Source organism: Lupinus angustifolius, chromosome LG11 (genome assembly GCF_001865875.1).
Source record: "Lupinus angustifolius cultivar Tanjil chromosome LG11, LupAngTanjil_v1.0, whole genome shotgun sequence".
In the NCBI taxonomy this organism is placed as follows: domain Eukaryota; kingdom Viridiplantae; phylum Streptophyta; class Magnoliopsida; order Fabales; family Fabaceae; genus Lupinus; species Lupinus angustifolius.
In genome coordinates, this window is record NC_032019.1 from 26,291,507 (window position 1) to 26,315,950 (window position 24,444).

General features: G+C 35.9%; 1 long non-coding RNA gene across 1 annotated transcript; it reads right to left on the reverse strand.

The window, feature by feature from the left end:
• On the reverse strand, window positions 209–20,611 carry LOC109360106. The gene is made up of 4 exons (XR_002109109.1): window positions 20,599–20,611; window positions 19,435–19,437; window positions 16,945–16,953; window positions 209–276 (listed from the first exon to the last, which is right to left on the reverse strand). It is a non-coding gene; the product is annotated as an uncharacterized LOC109360106 (long non-coding RNA).

Here is a 24,444-nt window from a genome sequence, read left to right on the forward strand (position 1 = left end):
TTTTATTTTCTTACTTTTGATTTTTAATATGGTATCAGAGCAAAATAATTATGTATTTCATAGTATTACTCACTTATTCATCTCATTATTGATTAAATGTTCATCTCATCCCAATTCCTCCACTTCTTGATAATATTCTTGGGAGTGTCACTAATGGATCTGCCTTTTGCCAATGAAGGAGGAGCATAAGTTGTTCCTTGTGAAGGTGTTTTTGTAGTAGCAGAAATCCTGAAATTCTCCCCTGATTTGATGATGTCAAGAATTGCCCTAGGTGTACTTAAAAGGTTTGCATCTCGGGATGGGAGCGTCTTCACCAGTGATAATGGAAGTGTATTGACTCAATATATTCAACAAAACAGTTTCATCAATATTGTAATTGGTTAAATGTAATTGGTTAAAAAAATAATTAATAATTAAAATTTTAATTTACATGTATTTTTTCAATCAATTACAGTTTATTGACATATTGAGTGATACAAATTATGTAAGTAGCATATGTGCTCTCTTCAACAACGCTGCACCTAGATCAAGTGTCTGCCTTCCAAACACACCACAGGAAGTGCAATTATTCTTCAAACCAATCATTTTTAGAATATTATCTATAGTCCAACCATATAAATCCTGATATGAAATAACTTTGAGAGGCAAACCATATTGGAAACAAGAATCTGCTAGAAGATTGGAGAAGATGCCGTTTTATAACCCCGTTGGATGTTGCATACACCTTTAGATGATGGTGCTTTTGATAATAATAGTCATCTCTTACATGGAGTTATTTACTGCAATGGTTGTGGCCATTTGATTATGAAGGGGTTCCAAATTTCTCAGTGTTAGAAATCATGGATCTATGGGACAGAATATGCACAAGTCTAAAAGCATGGAAATTTTCAGAGAAATAGAAAAAATCAGAAAATTTATTTGTACAGAGTTGATCCCTTTATTACTATTACCAAAAAATTTATTTCATATCACAATCTAGGTAGTGGCAGACTCAAATAAAATAACCATAATAATAAAATTAAATTAAGATTTCTCAATAGAAAAAAATGTAAGAATCAGGAAATAATGAGATGATTCAGATTTTTCTTGTCTATTGGCCCTTCCTCTAAGGTAGAGGTGTCAAAACGGGCTACTTGAACGGATTCGGGCTAGCCCATATCGGGTTTGGACTAAATCAGGTCAGACTAAAAAGTCCGAATACAATTTATGCATATCAAATTGTAGTCCAAACCCGCCCTAAGCAGGTTGCGAGTTGTGGTGGGTCGGCCCGCCTAAACTAAAAAATACTTATTTAAATTTTAAAATATTTAATATTTTTAAAAAATATATATCATTTGATAATAATGTATAAATTTTTTACACACACTTATGATGCTTAATGCAACCAAACTTATAGATCTAATGTCTTGTGTTTGAGTTAAGAAGTGATGTCAAGTCCACATATATGATTTTTAACATAACTCTTTTATCAAATCTCTAATTTTTATTAGACTCTCAATCCTTAATACAATATAATTTGTAACTTCACTTTAAAACCTTTGGACACTATAAAAAAATATTATCTTTTGTATGCTATTTATCAACACTTTTATTGTGAACTATTATATTAAATTTGGTTGTGTGAAGTTCTCTATGATAAACAATTATGTTGTCTTTTAGTTTTGTTGTAAACATTTTTTTATTATATTTTTGTTGTAAAAGCTAAATCTAATTAAATACACAATTAAGAAATACACAATTAAGAAATGAAAATTGAAATCTGTATGGTTTAATGTATTTTCATTTGATTTGATATATTATTTTGTTACTAGCTTAAAATGATATTTCGCAAAATAGGAAAAATAATATAATACTTAACTTTATAACATTATTATAATTTATAAATATTTATGTTTAGACGTTCCTCTATTTTTTTATTCAAAGTTCATAACACAATATTTATTATCAATTTTTTATTATAAGTTGTTTTGTAAATTTTCACCTTATGCTTATTACTAAGCCAAAAGTCCCAAAAAAATAATTTTTTTAAGGAAAACGGGTAGCCCGAACCCGCCCGGGTAAGCTCGGCCTGAGCCCGATTTTAATATAAGCCCGACCGAGTCGGGCTAAAAGTCCGGATTATATAAAAAGTACCTAATATGGTACCCAAGCCCTATAAATTTTTGGGCTTTGACAGGCCGACCCGATTGTGCTCACCCGTTTTGACACCTCTACTCTAAGGGGCTATTGCATAACAAGTGCATAATGTCCACTAGAACGTCAGTATATTTTATCATCAACTTGATATTTCTATCTTTCTTTATCATTCTTTTATACAATTTTCATATTCTCCATCAGCTATTGCCCATATTTTATTATATTGTGTTGAAACTAGTATCAAATCAAACAAAACAGAGACAAAAATAGAAGAGGAATTGATACAAGATCAATATGATCTTGACCTGTAATTATGTATTATTGCAATGTGAATATCTATACAAGAGAGAATCATATGAGATAAAATAACTGCCCAAACTGATTTCCTAAATCAACCTCAACTTACAATTTCTCTAAAAAAGTGTGTAATTACCTAACCTAACTACTATTTATAGTTATAGTTTGTTAGGTCTTTTATTCCTTCTAACATACACTTGGCTAATAGGGGGTCTACTTATACACCCCCCCCCTCCCCCTAAATTTTATATTAAAGCTGTTGTCTCCCATGAATTATTGCACTTGGGTAACTATGCCCACTTCACTAAAACCTCAATCTGCCTTTGTTGTTCCTCTCTCCAATCCACTATATCTTCCGGTTGCACCTCTAGCTCATACTCCTCATTCAACATCGGAGGAAGAGGTTGTGGTTGTTGATTGAGTTTGAGCGCCTTCTTCAACAAAGAAACATGAAAGACATGATGTATCTTAGAGTGGCTCAACAATTCTAGCTTATAAGCTACTTCCCCCACCTTACAAATCACCAGGTAGGGACCATATAACCTAGGAGCCAACTTCATATAGGGTCTAACTGCCAAGGATTTCAACTTATACGGTTTTATGTTTAGATACACCCAATCCCCTTCTTGAAAATCCACATACCTTCTATGCTTGTCTGCTTGGTTGTTCATCTGATCTTGAGCCCTCAACAGATTCTGTTTGAGCTCTTCCAACATCTCATATCTCTGCTGAAGCATCTGGTTAACATTCTTCACCTTGGAAGGAAATTCGGCCGCCTTGATCAACATAGGAGGATCCTGACCGTATAATGCCCTAAATGGGGTCATACTTGCTGAACCATGGTACATAGTACTATACCAGAATTCAGCCCAAGATAACCATTTAAGCCATTGTGTTGGCTTAGGATCCACAAAACATCGTAGGTAATTTTTGAGACACCTGTTGACCACCTTAGTTTGACCATCGATTTGCAGACGATAGGAAGTGCTGAACTTTAACTGAGTGTCAGCCAACCTGAACAACTCCTTCCAGAAACTGCTTAAAAAGATAGGATCCCGATTTGATACTATAGACGATGGAAAACCATGCAGCTTCACCACTTCCTTGATAAACACCATAGCCACATCCTTGGTCGTGTAAGGATGGCCGAGAGCATAAAAATGGGCATACTTCGTCAATCTATCCACCACCACAAATATAATATCCTTCCCACTGACTCTAGGTAGACCCCCACAAAATCCATAGAAATATACATCCATACTTGCGAAGAAATCGGCAACGGTTGCAATAATCCCAGTGTCGTCAATGTGGAATACTTATGCCTCTAACATACATTACACTCTTCCTCGAACGTCTTGATGTCCTTCTTCATGCCATCCTAGAACAAGCAACTATCACCATTTTGTAAGTCCTAAAAATATGGAATTCCCCACATAGGTGTCTCCTGACACTCATTCAGTACAAGAGGAATCCTAGCTGACTATCGGGAAATCACCAACTTCCCCTTGTACAATAATAAGCCTTTTTTAAACTCAAACCCATCATAAGAGTGAGGTACTATTATCAAATCCTATATCATTTGCTTCCATTTCGTATCTTGCTCCACCTCTTGTGTCCAAACCTCCGTATCAGCTAGGGACACCAAAGAAATGGCAACATACATCTCCCTCCTGGACAAAACATCTGCTACTGAATTTTCCTTCCCTGGCTTGAACTGGATTTCAAAGTCCATACCAATCAGCTTCACTTTCCATTTGAATTGTTCAGCCGTAAACAAGCTCTGATTGTTGAGAAATTTCAAACTCCGTTGATCCATCTTGATGATGAGATGCCTACCCAATAGACAGTGTCTCTATCTCTGAAATGCCTGCACCAAAGCCATTAATTCCCTCTCATAAACCGACTTCTATTGAGCTCTCAAAGATAAGCCTTGACTCCAAAAAGCCAAAGGTCGATTGGCCTACATCAACACCGCCCCCAACCCCTTGCTAGAAGCATCAATTTCCACCGTGAACACCTGAGAAAAATCAGGTACTGTCAACAAAGGTAAATCGATCATCACTTTTTTCAACAGCTCAAAAGCTTCCGTAGCATGCTCAGTCCACTTATATGCATCTTTTTTCAACAAACCAGTGAGCGGTTTGGCCAATTTATCGTAGTCACGAATAAACTGCCGATAGTAGCTAGTGATGCCCAAAAAACCCATCAACCCCCTAATGTTTTTCGGTATGGGCCAAGAACACATCGCTTCCACCTTGGATTTGCCGGCCTCCACCCCTTTTCGGAAATGATGTGACCCAAATATTCCAATCTCTTTTGCCTGAAACTATATTTCTTCTTATTGGCCTTGAGACTATGTTTCTGCATGAGCTATAGCACTTGTTGCAAATGACCCACATGATCCGATATGTCTTTGCTAAAAACCAATATGTCATCAAAGAAAACCAGTACAAACTTCCTTAAGAACCTCATTCATGAGTGCTTGAAAAGTGGATGATGCATTAGTGAGGCCGCAAGGCATCATCAAAACTCATAGTGCTTTTCATACGGATCTGATTGTAACACGACTTCAAGTCCAATTTAAAAAAGATGTTGGCCCTCCTAAGTCATCCAACAACTCCTCTATAATCGGAATATGAAATTTATTCGGAATTGTCACCTTATTTAGAGTCCGGTAATCTACATAAAACCTCCATCCCCCATTCTTCTTCTTGACCAAGATAATAGGGCTAGTATAGGGAATTAACTCGGTTGTATTATTCCAACTTGTAACATTTCCATCACTAACCTTTCAATCTCAGTCTTCTGGTAGTGCGGATACTTGTATGGTCGGATGTTCAGAATCTTAGCTCCTTCCTTCAGATGGATGGCATGATCATGTCTCCTCCTCAGGGGAAGACCTTGTGGATCCTCAAAAACCCCCCACAAACTGCTGCAATACCCCCTCCACCACTGCCAAAACATGCTATCCTGTCCTGATGGCTCCGCCGATTCCCTATAACGCCACATCATTCTTTCCCCAACACCTGCATCATGGCCCCAAATGACAGTTACGTTTTTGTCAAAGTCGGATCTCCTTAAATCTTATGCACCAATCCGCCTCTTTTCAGTGTCAACTACAACCGGCCAAAATCAGCTTTAACCTCTCCCAAACTAGCTAACTAATCCAACCCAAGAACCACATCCACTCCTTTTAGTCCGAAAAGATAAAACTCTTGGACCACCTCCAAGTATTATACTAACAACTTCAGCGCGGTACACTTTCCTTGGCACCAGATTTTATGCCCATCACCCACCTCCACCATATATGTGGGGGTTTCCTCTATAGTCAACTGTAATTTATGCACCAATTATGATGAAAGAAAACTATGAGAGGCTCTACAATCAATAAAAATAACCACCCCCTCTCCTTTCATTCTACCCACCACCATCCAAGATTTGGCCGAGGTCAATCTCGCCATTGAACAAAGAGAAAGCTGCAAGGCACGAAACTGCTCAACTCTTGGTTCATCGTGTCCTTCTCCATCGTTGTCCTCATCTTCTTCCAAGATAAGCATTCTTAATTGCTTATTCTTGCATCGGTGATTCCTATGATACGATTCATCGCACCAGAAACATAAGTCTTTCTCCCTTTTTCTCGCATTTCTGCTCCAGTGAGTTGCTTGAACCCTCCACCTTTAGCCCGAGTTGCACCCACCACACAAGTTGACCCCACACTACTTTTGTCACTGCTGGTTGTACTCACATCAGAAATTTTTCCAGTCGATCCCCTTGTATCCATTGTCACCAATTTACTAAAAGAAGTGTTTTTTCTGGAAACTAGTTGATCGAGAGTAAAAGTTGCTGCTCTTCTTACTCATAATTAAATTTTTCTGCTCGATCATAATCGCCTTATGAATGAAGGCGGCGAGAGTGTGAAGCTCAAACAACCTTACCTCAGCTTGCACCTCCTCCTTTAATCGATTCTAGAAGATGCCCTTGCCAAATTCTTGATCAATTTCCCGAAGAGCCCCTCGTAAATTCTTGATCAATTTCCCGAAGAACCCCTACATATTTTTCAAACTCTTACACATACTCTTCCACTGTCCCAGTATGCTTTACCGACAACAACAACTCAAACATATTTGAATCATAGAAGGCTGGTGTGAATATCCATTTTTGTCCGACCCATAATACTTTTTTCAAGAAAAAAAAATAACAAAAAAACTGCATATCCATTTCCTCATTTTTACAACTTCTAAAAAAACGATCCATGATCCCTTAATCCCAAACCACCTATAACTCCACAATGAAAAACCTCCACTTCCCTACACATTCAAAAATACCCACCATTCAATAATGGAGATCATCCACAATCCAAAAACAACTCCCTCACACACCTTTGTATAACTATCACATGATCCCACTACCATGTTTAATGGTTTATAATCCACATTACTACATATTTCCCATGCTCTAAGAGGACAATGGCCATAGTTTCTTTCTCCATCACCACACCTTCTTTCTTTATCCACCCTTATAACTGATATGTGTGCCAACTTCCTCCATTTTTGGAATCGTGGGATGAATATTGAATCCTCCACTTTGGAGTCATGGGGCGTTTATTGAATTCTCCCTAGTTACGAATATATATTCTTTCACATCATTTTGAGGGGGAGGCGGCACCATGAAAAATTTCAATGAGATAAAAAAAATGGATTCACCTTTATGACCTCCTCCATAAAAATAAAAGACCAAAAAATTCCAACCAACACTTTCAGTTCTCATTCCCCACACTCTTTCCATTCCACACATAACCTTTCGTGTTTCTTTTCCTTCTCCACTTCCACTCATAGGGTACCTCTCCTCTTTTTAACCTCCTTTTTTATTCAACATGTTGTAAAATTTTCTCACCACAACCCTTTTACTTACCTTAATAACAACACAAACTCTCACAACCAACCACACCTTCTTATCATCATTTTTTGTATTAGGATTCTTTACAGGAAGATAACCCAATTTGTGTTAGGCATATTGTACAAAAATACCCCTCAAAGAGTAATTGTGTGGGTAACAAATAGAGGCAACCCTCTTTACAATTCTACGGGATCTCTCAAATTTGGAGAGAGTGGAAACATAGTTTTTATCAATGATTCTTGTAATACCATATTAAAGTTGACTATGATATGATGAAAAAAGTCAAAGAGTTATAATCATCATCAGAACAATTATGGGTTATGTGCATGTATGGACAAGAAGAAATTTTTTGGACTAAAGAGATTAAGGTGAGATTTTCGTGGAGACCAAACAACATTTGTTGAGGGTCTAATCATGAATATTACGTGGGATGTTCATGCTTGTATTTTCAATCACAACCAAGGTTTGACTATGCTCGTGTTTAGGACAAGGAGTGGCATGGACAGTAGGCTATGGTTGGAAGAGAATAACTTGAAGAAAACAATGAGTATCACAACATATCAATTGAGTATTCTCTGTTCATATGTGCTTGGTCTTTGGAGTCTCCCACAAGAGATGAAGCATCCAATGAGAATGGCTTAGTTCCTCGGATGATGTGTTTGCTTAAGGATAAGTACCATTTATTTGTTATCTATATAGATGCTTCGTTAGATACTTATTTTATCATATGAACATGATGATGTAGTTAGAGAGGGTATAGTTATTATGAATGAGGTAATTCATCACTTATACAAACTAGCTATAGCTCCGACCCGTACTAGAATGAATGTTGTTAGTCCTAGTAACTGAGTTGATTCGCCATATTGAACCCTACATCAATTCCTCTACTACTCCCGCTAACCATGTTGCAAGCTTGGATGCAACTTGCGTTCTCGAGAAAAATGATGCTTTAACTATAGTAATCATTTAGGAAAGTTGAAATGGAGTGATAGAAAATGGTAACTTTAGGAATAACAAGAAAGTTCGAGAAGAAATAAGTGGCAATACTAGAATATTATTAAGGGAAAAAATATCTCCATACTTATACATGCCCATAATATAAGCAACTAGAAACCTTAACATGGGGCTTATACCTATGAAGAAAAGGTGTAGGGAATTGGGAGAGTTAGAAGGTGGCCTCAGAGACAAGCCAATGCAATCTCACGTGGATCCCACCTAAGGTAAGTTAATTTCTTTATATTTTTAGTTCATTTTTATTTGTTTTAATAATCTCCAAATATTTTTTAGTATAAGGATTAGATATATAATAATAATGTTTTATTTCATAATATACCAAATTAATCAAATTCAATGGAATTTGAATAGGGCAGTCTACGGTTTGTGTCGTCTCTTTCTTTCTGCTTCACGAGCAGAAAGTCAGTCTACAACTAGTGTTGTCTCCTCGCTATTAATTCCATTTTTATAAGAAACTAATTATTAATTAAAATATTTTAATCAGGATTCGTTAGCGAGGTTACGATTCGTATTGCATCTTTCTCATCGCTTTGAGCCAAGAACTGGTCGCAGTCACTTGTACTGCTTTTGCTATCTATCAAAGTGGGAAGAGGATAAGTAATCATTGTTGACTCTTTGTCTATTAATTCTACTTCAATTAAATTCAAACAAATTTATAGGTTTTTTTAATAATAATAAACATTTTAATTATTTTGTTATTCAATAGCGAGGTTAAAACTTATTAATATTGATTCTTCGATTATTAATTCCACTTCGATTAAATTCAAACAATTTCTAAATTTTAAATCAAATCAACTTATTAATTTTCTATCAGAAATACGTAGTCTTGATTTCCCTATTGCACCTAGGGATACATAGGAGCAAGATTAACTCTTGCCAGACACAAAAATAAAAAATAAATATTTTGTTTAACCAATTTAATTTAAATAAATCAAGGGTATGTAATTCATGCAATTGGTTAGGGTACCGTTTAATTATGGACGTACGAGGTGCTAATATCTTCCTCGATCTGTAATTGATTCCCGAACTCAAACTCTAATATAAAAGACCAATTTATCCTATTTGGGCTTAAATTGAGTTTTTCACATTTTAACCGCAAAAGGCATGGTGGCGACTCCCAAAGAGGTCATGTAGTCGAAAATCAGGGCGCGATAGCTGGCGACTCCATTTGGGATATTGTTTTTAGAGAGTCAGGCCCAATACTACTTTTTCCATGTTTGTTTTATACCCTTATTACTTCTTTGTTTATGCAAACATTTGTCTGCATCTTTACTTATTTATTCGTTTATGTATTTATTTTTATTCCGAGTTAGTTAATTATTTTGAATGTACTCACTTATTTCATGTGCTATTTTTGGGGGTGGATTTATTTTAAAGTCTATGTGCTTCCTCACATACTCACTTGGTACACTTGAGTTGCACACTCATATGCCCTACACCCAAGTGTTAGAGATTAAGATTGTGATAGGGGGCATCTGCTTTGTCGGTAAGTGAGCTTGTGTCACATCGGGTATTGGCGTAATCGACCACCCAGATTGTTCCCATGAATTGTTAGTTAGCCGCTTGGGGAGCTAGTTTCTTCTTGTATCTAGCCCATGATATATGGCTTCCTTTATTTTTAAGATTTTATGCAATTTGCTGACCTTTAGAAATCCAGAGCTTTTCCGAGTCCACTTTAGACAAGACCTAGCATACCATCATAGGATTGTGGCCTTTAGCATATCCAAAACCCTATAACTGCACCTTATTTAAGACACATGGAGCATACTATAAATTTTATCTATTATCATTATTAATTGGGACTTTTGTTCCTAAAGAAGGTAAGTCATTTTAAACATTATTTAAACATTCATATAAAAAATTAATCATACATGCATTCATTTTAAAAAAATTAATCAATCAAGCATCTATCCAAAATATATATTATTTAAACATTCATATAAAAAATAAAAATACATCATTCATCCATCCATTCATACACTCATATGATTATTCAAAAAATTAAAACAAAAGTAAGTCATGCAAACATTGCATTTCATGCACCATGACACGATAAATTGCATGCATCACACATTATTCGAAAAACTCATTCATGCAACATCAAATGCATTCATTCATGAATAAAAAACAACATGCATACATTATTGATGAACTATCCTCTCATTCCCCCATACCCTCATATCCAAACATGTAACATGCATTCATGTTCCAATGTCAAGGACGCTCATGGGTTAAAAAATTGATTTTCAAAGGTAATATTATTGGACCCGACTGAAACGATCATGATAAGAGGAAATAAATCAGTTTCCCAGATTGATAGACCATCATCAGAATCTGGTTTATGAACTTCTCTTCATATGAAGCTCCTAGTTTACTAAGACAATCTCAATCACTCTACGACTCCTCATGACCGAGAGGAAATAAATGTCATAGAGAAAAGAATCAAAGCTATTGAAGTAGCCAATTCATATGGTTTGAAGGACACAAGTGACATATGCTTAGTCTCGAGTTTGGTTGTGCCACTAAAGTCCAAAGTGCGAGTGCTTGACAATTATTAAGGAACGTCTTGTCCTAAAGACCAACTGGTTATGTATACTAGGAAGATGACTCCCTATATCAGAGATGACAAGTTTTGATCGATTTCTTTCAAGAAAACCTAACTGGAGCTGCCACCACTTGGTACTTGTGACTTGAACATTCACAAACTCAGTGTTTCAATGATTTGTGTGATGCCTTTGTCAAACAGTATGATTACACATTGATATAGCTCCTAACAGGACACGTAAAAAATATGGTCAAGATAGATGATGAAACTTTCAGCGAGTATATCTAAAGATGGCAAAAGTGGTTGCTCAAGTGATGCCCGCTCTATATAATGAAGATAGTATTTCGATGTTCATCGACACTCTCAAGCTACCATTCTATGAGGGAAAGGATACAAAATTGTATGAGAAAAGATAGAAAGTCGTCTCATTTTTCTCGAATCAAAAGGTTTCAGGAAGTCCATAGTTGAGGCAATTTTACATAAGGGTTTAAAAAAACAATAGAAAATAAAAAGAGTGCGAGGTTGAAAACCCGCAAGGGCGACCTAAGAAAAGGAGAGGGGTACTAAGTCGAAAACCTGAAAAGGTGATTTAGTATCATTACAAAATGAGAGAATTCTCGACACATACCTACATTATGCATTATGGGTAAAAATTAGGGAAAACTAAATGAGCACCCTTATGTAAATGTCCATTATAGTTTAAGCAAATTGGGGCAATCAAAGTATTTCCTCCGAAGGAAAACGAGCAATCACACTTCCATCTCCCGATGGTGAAGTTCCAAACAACTTATACTAGGGCAATATTATTGGGATTAATTGTTCCTCTCAATATAACATTGGGACAACTAGCCATCAACATATTATCCTAGTCAGCAATATTTAAAAGATTGGTTCACATTTCAGTCAAACTCAACAAAATGAGACAAATTTATATATCAAAGACAATTCATGAGTGCACTAGAACATCGTAAAATAGTTTATACTCTTCATTTCATCACATTCACAATTCATGCATGAAAAACATCACACATAACATACTCTCAAACATTCATCCATTACTTTAAAATCATCAAATCATGTGCTTTCCGTGTCCTGTACTTCGAAGTGCAATCTAATTTTTCCAAGTCCTGTATCTCGACATGGAATTTACGCTTTCAGGAACTGGTATCTTGATGAACATTCAAATTTAAGCTTTACGGGTACTGTACCTCATAGTGCAATTTAAGCTTTCGAGGTCCATTACCTGGATGTGAGGTCTAAACATTCCGGGTCCTGTACCTCGACGTGTGAAAATCTAAACTTTTCGGGTCCTGTACCTTATTGTGAAATTTAAGTTTTCTAGGTCTCGTACCTTGATGTGCGATGTATGCTTCCTAGACCTTGTGGCCGACGTTTTATAATTTTGAGGGTTCCGTGCTTGCCGACCTCAAATTATAATTTCGAGGATCCCATGCTTGACGACCTCGAAGTCAATCTTTCTAGGCCCCATGCTTGACGTTTTATAGTTTTGAGGTTCCATGTTTGGCGACCTCAAATTATACTTTCGAGGAATCCGTGCAGGACAATCTCAAATTATACTTTCGAGGAACTCGTGCTTGACGACATCGAAATCAATCTTTCGAGGACCTAATGCTTGACAACCTCGAATTCAATCCTTCATGGTCCCGTGCCTTGTGTGAAATTAATTCCCAAATTTCGGTAGTACACCGACCTTCATCTTTGATTTCACTTTTTCACCCCAAGTTCCGGTAGTACACCGACCTACGTTCTTGACTTTTACCCTTGTGTCCCCAAATTCTGGCAGTACACTAATCTGCGTCTTTGGTTTCACCTTTTTACTCCAAACCCTGGCAATACACCTACCTGCGTCTTTGGTTTCACCTTTTCACCCCAAGTTCCGGCAGTACACCGACCTGCTTTCTTGGCTTTTACCTTTGTGTCCCCAAATTCTAGCAGTACACAAATCTGCGTCTTTGGTTTCACCTTTTTACTCCAAATTCTGGCAATACACCTACCTGCGTCTTTGATTTCACCTTTTTCACCCCAAGTTCCAGCAGTACACCGACTTGTGTTCTTGGCTTTTACCTTTGTGTCTCCAAATTCTGGCAATACACCAACTTGTATATTTGGTTTCACCTTTTTACTCCGAATTATGGCAGTACACCAACCCGCCTAAAACTCAACAATCAACATGCCTAAAACTCATTAGTCATATATAGACTAGGTTATATCAATAGAGTTATATTTCTAAGTAGTCTGGGTTGTGTGCCTTAGTTAGTGAGTATAGGTGAGGTAAACCTAGATGCAAGTCTCACAAGCCATTAATATTGTCATATCATATTCATGATGCATATCATCTAGTTTATTGTATGTTCATGCATTAATCATACATGTTATATGAGACGAGTCCCTTGTATTCCTAGATGAGGTATTCTGTTGGATCGGACAGTTCTCACAGCGCAAACTAGTCACATTTTTTATATATGTTGGTTAATCGATTAACGTGGTGACTTAATCGATTAACGTGTCTGTTTTCTGTTATAATTGTTTTATGTTTTAACTGCGTAACTGAAAGCAACGGTTTGAAGGGTCAAATCTATTTTGTATAAGTTCTGGCAAATTACAGAAACGTGAAGCATTGCATACTATTGTTTACAATTGATTAAAGAGCATATTTTCGTGATTTACTGTGTAATAGGCAGATGAGAGATGCATGTGTGAGGAAGAGAGATTAACATGCTTAGTTGATGTTGTTCATGTGTATTACATGTTCATGCATTCTTATTAGAGATTTTTAGAGAAATATGTTGTGTTTACTGTTTTGTATGAACTCACACATATGCATGATGGCATGTGTTACTTGAGATTGAGTTAATCTTTGAGTTTTTCATTGTTGTAATTTGAGCATTTTAGTGCTTGGTAAAACTCTGTTTTTGTACTTTGGGTTTAGTCTCTTGGTGTCTTACCGCCATTGAGATAGAGTGAATCTTCACCAAGGCTAGAAGGTCTTCAATTTAGAGCGAGGATCTTGGCTGGGGCTAGATCGCGAGAAAGATTTTCTCAGGCGATATGGATTGTCAAACCAAGGATTAAAGGTTCTTGAAATTCAAGAAAGAAGCGTCCAGAGTCTTGTAATTGAATTGGTGTATGTGACTATACAAAGTGTTCAATATAGTGAAGAGAAATCTCCCAATATCAGAAGGGGAGGCCTGGATGTAGTTTTCAAGTGGACCTGCGAACGAACCAGGATAAAAATCCATTTATGCAAGTTGTTATCTCTCAATCTCTTTTATAATAATCATTGTTTTAATTCATGTTTGAAGCTGATATTTTGCATACTAATACTTTGCTGTATCCTTGTTAATATTGCATAAAAATATATGTTGTATCTCTGCTTATCTGTTAGTAAATAAATGTACAAAAAGCTGATCTGGTAATTCTGTTTCTGTTGCGAGTTAATCGATTAAGCCCACTGGTTAATCATTGACCTGAGCTATTTTCCAGAACTGGGTTTTGGTGCGAGAAGCGATACTTGATAACCGCTACACCTATTCAACCCCCACCACTTCTAGGTGTGTCTAGGCCACTGATACCTAACAAGAAGGTGGCCTCACAGACAAGCCATTGCAATCTCACGTGGATCCCACCTAAGGTAAGTTAATTTCTTTATATTTTTAGTTCATTTTTATTTGTTTTAATAATTTCCAAATATTTTTTAGTATAAGGATTAAATGAATAATAATAATGTTTTATTTCATAATGTACGAACTTAATTAAATTCAATGGAATTTGAATAGCCGAGTCTATGGTCTGTGTCGTCTCTTTCTTTCTTCTTCATGAGCAGAAAGTCACTTTACAACTAGTGCTGTCTCTTCCCTATTAATTTCACTTTTATAAGAAATTAATTATTAATTTTAATATTTTAATCGGTATTCGATAGCGAGGTTATGACTTGTATTGCATCTTTCTCCCCGCTTTGAGTCGAGAACTGTTCGCGGTCACTTATACTACTTCTTCTATCTATCAAAGTGGGAAGATGATAAGCAATCAATGTTGACTTTTCATTTATTAATTCTACTTCAATTAAATTCATACAAATTTCTAGGGTTTTTAATAATAATAAACGTTTTAATTAATTTATGATTCAATAGTGAGGTTAAACTCATCTTGCATCTCTCTCTTTGCTTCGAGCCAAAAACCAGTTGCAGTCACTTGCACTGCTTCTGCTATCTATCGAAGCGGAAAGAAGGTAAGTAGCTAATGTTGACTCTTTGATTATTAATTCCACTTCGATTAAATTCAAACAATTTCTAAATTTTAAATCAAACCAACTTATTAATTTTCTACCAGAACTACGTAGTCTTGATTTCCCTATTGCACATAGGGATACACAGGAGGAAGATTAACTATTGTTAGACACAAAAATAAAAAAGAAATATTTTGTTTAAACAATTTAATTTAAATAAATCAAGGGTATTTAATTCATGCAATTAGTTAGGGTACCATTTAAGTACGGGTGGACGAAGTGCTAATACCTTCCTCGATCCGTAATCGACTCCCGAACTCAAAATCTGATATAAAAGACCATTCTATCCTAATTTGGGTTTAAATTGAGTTTTTCACGTTTTAACCGCAAAAGACGTGGTTGCTATCCCAAATAGGTCCCGTAGATGAAAATCAGGGCGTGACAGCTGAAATCTTCGAATCATCGCCACCTTGAACCCCTCCTAAGATGGGTTGGGATTACATTTCTTCCACCACTGAAACCAACTCATACCTTTCTCTTCCAAGGCTAAAGTAGTGGCTTGCATTTTTTCACTTTCCGACACGTGTTTTAGAGTAAAATACCTCTCCAACCTTCGGGTCCAGCCAAACGCATCATCACCCGCAAAAACTGGAATTTCTAGTCGGCACCACTAGTCGGTGGTTTGTTGCCCTGCCTTCGCTCCATTGCCACTAACTTCACTTCCTTCATCACCGAACGCGTCGTTAGTCTGCACCCTCAGCTTCGTCACGATCGCAGCAAGAAGATCCTCAATCTTCTTGGTCCTATCCTCATTCAAATCCATTTTGGCTCGCATCTCTTCCTTCTCTTGCTCCCAATCAATGTTGCTTCGCGCCATGCTCTTTGTCTTCATCCGCAACAGTTTCGGCGTGGTTTACAGGGCACCAGAGTTGGTGCTCTAATGTCAGTGTTAAAACTGGTATCAAATAAAAAAATAGAAACAGAAACAAAAGAAAAATTGATACAAGATCAATGTGAGCTTGACCTGTAAGTATGTATTATTGCAATGTGAATGTGTATACAAAAGAAAGATTCATATGATAGAAAATAAATGCCCCAAACTGATTTCCTAAATCAACCCCAACTTCCAATTTCTCCAAAAAGTGTGTAATTACCTAACCTAACTACTATTTATAGTAAGAGTTAGTTAGGTCTTTTATTCCTTATAACATACATTTACCTAATAGGGGGTCTACTATACACCTGACCCTTATCATATTATTCTTGAGCAAAATTTGCTCATATTTCATCACATTCTTTTTTATATTTTTTAGGCAAAAATTTCCCATATTTCATATTATTTTTTGGCCAAGAAACCAAGATGATATTTTTAGCATTATTATTCTTGAGCATTATTATTCTTGAACCAATATTGTTCATATTTTATCATATTCTAGATTTCTCTCATTCTTTAGTAAAAAACCAACATGGTATTCTTGAACAATATTATCATTTGATCTTCTTTCTAGTGTGTTAATTCTTGATGAACAATATTGTTACTTTCACTTTCACTAATCAAGCTTTCTTTGGATATCATTCTATCTTGGTTTCTTGGACATTCCTCTCGCAAATTTCTAGTAACAATTAAACTAACATTGTTTATCATATGACCATTTGTGATGTACTCAAGGAGGGTGGATAAGGTGGATTGGCACAACATATGGTTATAATCACCAAAGGTTATTTATTGTATTAGAAGACTAAAGACATGCATATATTTTGAAGATTTCTCCATTCAATCATTTTTTTGTCCAAGCTAGGAGTTGTCAACATTCTCTCTCTAGTTTGAGGGGGTGTTAAAATATATTTTGGTATAGTTAGATTTTGTTTTAGTTGTTTTAGTTAATTAGTCTTTATTTTTATGTTACATTTTGTTAGTTTTTAATTTTTTTTATTCATATGACAATATTTAAATTATACGGGATCAAAAATTAGACAAAGTTGTGGACAAGTGATCTTTGTCTACATAAAAGATGCTCATATTATTTCATAAATTATGGGATCCATTGAGCCTCGGTTGTCAACAATTTGCGTTCATTTGCCACATCTAAGGAGATGTGGGATATTCAATCAAGGCAACAATGCTAAATGCTTTCTAATTAGAAATGGATATAGCCAATTAAAGTCAAGGCAACTTGTCCATTCAGAACTATTACTCTGGCTTTCTTAACCTATTGGTTGGACACTTAACATGCAAATGTTACACTGGAATTGACGGTTGCTAATAACAAAGTTTACGATGTTAGAAAACAACATCAATTTCTCATCAAAATTATACCCGAATATTTTGTTGGTTTCCTACAAGTATTCTTATACTGGAGGCAATTTTGTCCAAGCCAGGAACGTCTGCAGGTATGTGGGGCTAACTCTCCCAGGAGGTCTTTTTTTCATCCACAAAACTTGAACCAGAAACCTTACATAAAAGAAATCAAGTATGTATCACTTGAACCACTTTCCTTTTATGCGTATATGTTGGAGAATTACTTATTAACAACATAGAAAAGAATGAAGATCCCTACAAGGAAATCCCAAAATATTGGAGAGGTTGTGAACAGAGTATATGGAATGGATAATAATTTCTCCAACTGGCTAGAATCTATGAGGAGCAATAACAAATAATAACAGTAACTAAGAACACACAATGGACACTAAAATTTTTACTGAGAAAATCTTTCCAATGTGAGAAGTAAAAACTACGGACACAAGCCAGTCAATCAAGCTCCACTATGATCGAAATAGGAATACAAAAATGTCTCAAAATTACAGCACAAATCATGCTCAACAATAAGGCATATAATAGAGCAACAAGCTTGAAACCGAGAATAAAAAGTTGCAGAAAAAATCAGAAAAAATAGTCATTGTAATAGCTTGTTTTCTACCACCTCGGAGGACTTCTCACCTATCCAACTGTTCAGAATGAAGTATAAGAAGCTGTAAACCTGCTATCCAAATTTCAGCTCTATCTAACAGTGAACGAATACGCAATCGCAAATTTCCAGCGACTGTTATGAGTTCATGCGAGTTGAGTTCTTTCCTCATCTCTCTCACTTTTCTATTGTCTCTTTTTGCCTAAATTGATTGCACTCTCTTGCCTAATTTTCCCCTTGTCTACTAGATTAAGTGGGACAAGTGAGCTTTGACTAATTGGGTCTTTCTCCATATAGGAAGGGGCCCAAACCCAAAAAATATCCTCCTCACAACTATGTGGAGATAATCATCAAACCGAGAATCTCACAATAAGTTTCAAACTTCCACCTTGATAAGGCCTTAGTCATCATATCAGCACCATTATCATATGTATGAACCTTAGCCAATTCTAACAACCTAGCATCCAAAGCACCATGTATCTGATGATACCTCACATCAATGTGTTTGGACCTAGAATGAAAAGTTGAATTCTTCCCATGATGAGTTCCACTTTGACTATCATAAAATAACAAGTATTTGTCTTGGAAAAAACCAAGTTCATGCAATAATTTCTTCATCTAAAGCAACTTCTTGCATGATTCTATAATAGCAATGAACTATGCCTTAGTAGTGGGCAATGCAATGCACATTTGTAACCTTGATTGTCATGCCACAACCCTCCTGCAAAGTTAGTCAAGTAGCGTGAAGTGGACTTTTTGGAATCATTGTCTCCATCCATATCAGAATCAATATAGCCCACAAGAGTAGGTATCACCTCCAAAGTAAAGCCTCAAAGTAGCAGTACCACAAAGATACCTCAAAATTCATTTTGCAGTATTCCAATGCGCTCTACCTAGATTTGACAGAAATATACTAATTGTACTAATAATATATGTAATATCTGGTCTTGTACACACCATTGCATACATCAAACTGCCCATAACAGATGTATAAGGAACTTGTTGCATATATGAATTTTCAACTTCATTTGAAGGACACAATTTAACACTCAACTTAAAATGAGTATCAAGAGAAGTGCTTACCGCCTTAGCATTTTCCATCGAAAACTTCTATAACGCTCTCTTAATATAGTGTTCCTTTGATAACAAAAGTTTATTTTCTTGCCTATCTCACATGATTCTTATACCAAGAATTTTCTTAGCAGCTCTCTTGTCTTTTATGGCAAATGACTTACCTAATTGCTTCTTCAACTTGTCAATGATGGAAACATTTTTCCAACAATAAGCATGTTATCAACATGCAACAACACGATGATAAAATCATCATCAACAAACTTTCTAATAAAGACACAATGATTAGAAGTAGTCTTCTTGTAGCCTTTCTCACACATCACAAACTCAAACTTCTTGTACCATTGTCATGGAGCCTGCTTCAAATCATATAGGCTCTTTCTCAGCCTACATACATAGTCTTCTCTCCCTTCAACAAGGAAATCATCAGGATGTTTCACATAAATGTCTTCCTTCAAATGACCATGAAGGAAAAAAATCTTTACATCCATTTGTTTTACCTCTAAATCAAGAGTAGCAGCCAAACTTGATAAAATTCTAATGGATGACATCTTCACCACGAGAATAAAATCACACTGAAATCAACACCACTTCTCTATTTGAAACCTTTAACCACCAACCTGTCTTTATACCTCAGAGATGTAGAATTACATTCTTGCTTCACCCTATAAATTCACTTGTTTTCTAAAACCTTCTTCCTTTTTGGCAATTTGACTAATTGCTTCAAAAGTGTGATTATTATGAAATGACTTCATTTCCTCTTGCCTTGCGTTCAAACACTTCTTCTTTTCTTCATTCTGTTGGATACCAGCAAGGTAAAACACACCTAGAAGGGGTGAACAGGTGTAGCAAATCACTAGTCACGGTTTTCTGATAAATGCGTAAAATTGAAACTCATTGCTGTTAATCGATTATGAGTCTTGTTAATCGATTATTCTCAATACTGTTTAATCGATTATCAATAATCTTAATCAATTATCCTGAATCTTGTTATTTTCAGAAAATTCGATTTCTTGCAATACAATCAAAGTGATTATAAATCTTTATGACCATACTTTGATTACTGATTTTATCACAAATTTTGAATAGTAAGCACAAATCACAGAAATTAAAAACTCAAAAAATCATAAAAAATGAAAAGTAAAAGAGATAGGGAAAATATGAATGCTCAAGGATGTTTATCGTGGTTCGTTTGCGGATCCCCTTGCAAACTACATCCATGCCTCCCCTTATAATCTCAGAACATTTTCTTCACTATGGAAATTAATTTTTTTTACATTCACACTTCCAATACAAGCAACAAGAACTCCCTTCTCGAATCCGTTGAGCTCTAACTCGGTTTGATCACTCCACTCGCCTACTCGGAAACTCACACCTTTCGTGATTCTGGCCCCATCCGTCTTCTCACTCGATCTAAGACTTCTTGCCCTCATGAATATACCAAAACTTCTCTTTTTTCGGTGATACAAACACACCAAAAGAATTACTCCTTGATTGACTATTTTTGCTGAGTTATGGTGCACACTTAATGTTCTAATATAACTTTGACTCGCAGCTCTAAACCTTCTATAGAGCCCTCACAAGAAGCCTAAACTAGATATGATGAAATGCAATGGTCTATGATATATATGAAAGTAATATCGTATTTTAAAAAGATTTTTCTATCTTTTTGCTCAATGATTTCAAAGAAATAATGCAAGAATTCACTCTATGCTTTCATTCAGAGAATAAGTAAGATGATATGAAATTTCTAACTCAGATTCTTGTTTTTTGTTTTCTTATGATTGATTTTTCACATGGGTTGAAAATACAACTTTTATACAAAACTGTTTTTACATGTTATTTATCGATTAACTCTCAGCTTAATCGATTAACGCTTTATAAAAATACTGGTTTTATGTTATGTCTTAATTGATTAACAACTTCTTTAATCGATTAATGAATGAGAAATCCTAGGTAGTTAGCCACTATAATTCCCTTTAATTGACTACATCTTTCTATAATTGATTAACGGATTCCCACATGTCATAATCGATTATTAACCATTATAATCGATTAATATAGTTGAAAGTATGTTTCTTTAATGCATGGTAAACTTCCTATATGATGTATATATAAATATGCAATACATGATTTTGAAATAGAAAACACTTTTATGCATAAAAACCATGTATGTTCAATGCTTATATATGATTCTACTTATCATATATGTTAGAATGTTATGTCTCATTTTATATAGATTCATTTTAACCTCTTGTGAGACTTCCACCCAAGGTTTACCTAACCTAGGCTCAATCATCTTAGGACTTTTAGAATATAAAAATAATCCTAAGTCTATGATGTTGACCTTGAGTCTTCGACATGTTGTTTGTTCCGATGTCCATGTCTTCAAGCTTCCATTAAGTCTTTGTCTTCATCAAAACCATATAGGTCAATCACATATGCAATCTTTGACTATTTGCAATGTCAATCTCCCATCTTTTGATGATGACAAATGTTAAGTTCCAAATTATTAAAGAAATTTATATGCTTTTGGGGCACTTAGTGTGCATTTATGTTGTAACTGTGTAAGATTCCTGATAACTTAGTAATCTTTTCTGTGTAGGAAATCTTATGTGTTTATGTTGTTCCAGGATAAGAATTAAGAAAAAAAAGGAGAAAAGTGATAAGATTGTTGCTTCTGAGCACTGCAAGTCTCGCCAAACCGAGGAGAGGATCACTCAAGCCACAAATAGCAGAAAATCACTAGAAATCACTATTGTACCTCACCCAAGCGAGGGACTATCACCCAAGCGACAATTGGAGCAAAAAGGTCGTAGTTCCTACCTGATCTTCGCCCAAGCGAGGGATCCTCGCCCAAGTGAGGGGTGTCTCACCCAAGTGAGGGGTGTCTCACCCAAGTGAGGTGCTCAGGTCGAAAAGCCTCTTATTTCCTCGCCCAAGCGAGAATCTCTAGCTTGGGCGAGGGCTTGGAAGTTGGAACTGACATTGGCAGTTTTGGAAGTCAATAGGGATCCCATTCACTTTTCGAAGGCTTTTAGGCATGAAAAACAGAGAGAAAACGAAGGAAAGAAGATAAAAGTCGTGGGAACGACTCTTAATCGGATTTTCTTATATACTTTCATGATTAGAGTGTTGTAATAGCGAGGAGGAGTGACTAGATCTTTGTTATTGTGATTTGAAATGTAATCTTCTTACTTTATACTCCTAGATTCAATTCGAATGTAATTGTTATTTGATTTTGGGAAGTTTATCCTGTTCTTAATGCATGAGTTTAATTAGCTACTGAATTCTTGTTCTTGGGTTGATGTTTAATTGGAAAGTTAAATTTGACACCTGATTTGGATTACCTTCCTTCATACATCATTATTTCAGGAATGGGTAATGATGTATGAATTGCTTTTACATAGTTTTTAATGCTAGTTAACCAGTCAATTAGCCAAGGAATTGGTAATTGAGTGATTATCTAGGGAGTTTACACTCAAGAAATTCATGCAAATGAATTGTAAGAAATGTGCATCAAAATCAGTAACTTCGCAAGTTGCTTGGAATTGAATCTATGGATGTCAAAAGGGAAGATGATGAATTTCACTCCCAACTCTTTTAAATTTGTAGTTAACAGTTTATTTTAGTTTAACATTATTACAAAATCATTATCACGCTTTTAAACAAATTTGTGTAAATAGTTGCTAAATTAATTCTTGTAGGAATTAGTGTAAATCCACTCTGCTCACTGAGAATGATATCCTGGTAAGATAACGAATTTTACTACTTTGACGATATGGTGCACTTGCCATCTATAAAATTTCTAACAAATTTTTGGCGCCGTTGCCATGGAACAATGAGCGATTTACATTAGTTCTTATAGAGTTTATTGAGTTTTGTACATAGTTATTCTTTAATTCTTTGTAGTATAGTTTAAACCCTTGTGCTAACCTTTGTTGTAGTCTTCTTATTTATGATTTTGTGAGGTAAATCTAAAGAAGAGCAACTACAATACAATCCAGAGATTGAGAAGTCTGCTAAAAGTAACCGGCAGAAAGCAACAGAGAAGAGACAACAAGGTCCTCAAGAAGCGCAGTGTAGCTCTGAATCGACTACAGTCCCTACAGTTTCAGAATCTCGGTTAGAGAAGACGGAGAATGTTAATAATGTTGTTGATAATAACCCAAGGCCTAATCCTCCAAGGATGACATTAGGAGATTATGCTATGTATCAAGGTCCTCGACACTACTCTAGCATTGTAATTCCACACACTGCCAGGGTAGTGGAAATCAAGCATGCATATCTGAATCTAGTCAGTGCTCATCAGTTCACGGGGAAGGATTATGAAGATTCATATGCTTATTTGGACAATTTCTATGAGCTGGTGGCCACTATGGGGTATTCAGACATTGAGAGGGAAACTGCATACATGATGCTCTTTCCGTTTTCCCTCCTTGGTGAAGCTAGGGAATGGCTAAAATCACATCCTATCCAAAGCTTAACCAATTGGAGTGATTTGGAAACAAAATTCTTGACAAGATTTTTCCCTCCGATGAGGTACGTGCATGCAAAGTTTGAAATCTCAACATTCAGACAAGGTGCCGATGAAGCTTTTTATGAGGCATGGGAATGTTTCCAGATGTTGCTGAGGAAATGTCCCAACCATGGGTTTGAAGATGTTGACCAAGTAAACATCTTTTGTAATGGGTTGAAGCCAGGGACTAAGATGATATTGGATGCCACAGCTGGTGGCACCATGATGTCAGTGGATGTTGAGCAAGCCACCAAAATTATTACTGCATTATCTGCTACAGATCGGCAGGCTCAACATAATAGAATGACAGTACAAAAGAGAGGGGTGTTGGACTTGAATATTTCTGATGCTATTCTGGCTTAGAATAAAATTCTGACACAGTAGATTGAGGCACTTACAATGCAAATGTCCAAGTTGCCTCAACAATTGAATGTGGTATAGACTCCTTCTGTTCATCAACAGGTGCTACACTATGAGTTTTGTGGGGGTGATCATGTTACTGGTCATTGCTCAATGCCTACCAACACACAAGCAAAAGAGGTTCAATATGTTAATAATCAAACTCGCCAGGCTAATTTCCCTAACAACCCTTCGTTCAACAATTAGTTTTCACAGGGTTGGAGGGGAAACCAGAATCATAATTTTGGTTGAGGCAGGATGCAGGACCATCTAACAGGCAACCAACATATCAACCATCTTATTAGCAAGGCTCACATCCTCCATTACATGAGAGGCAGAAAAAGTTGGAGGAAACATTGGAGAAGTTTATGCAAGTCTCTATTTCAAAACCAGAAAAATATTGATGCTTCTATTA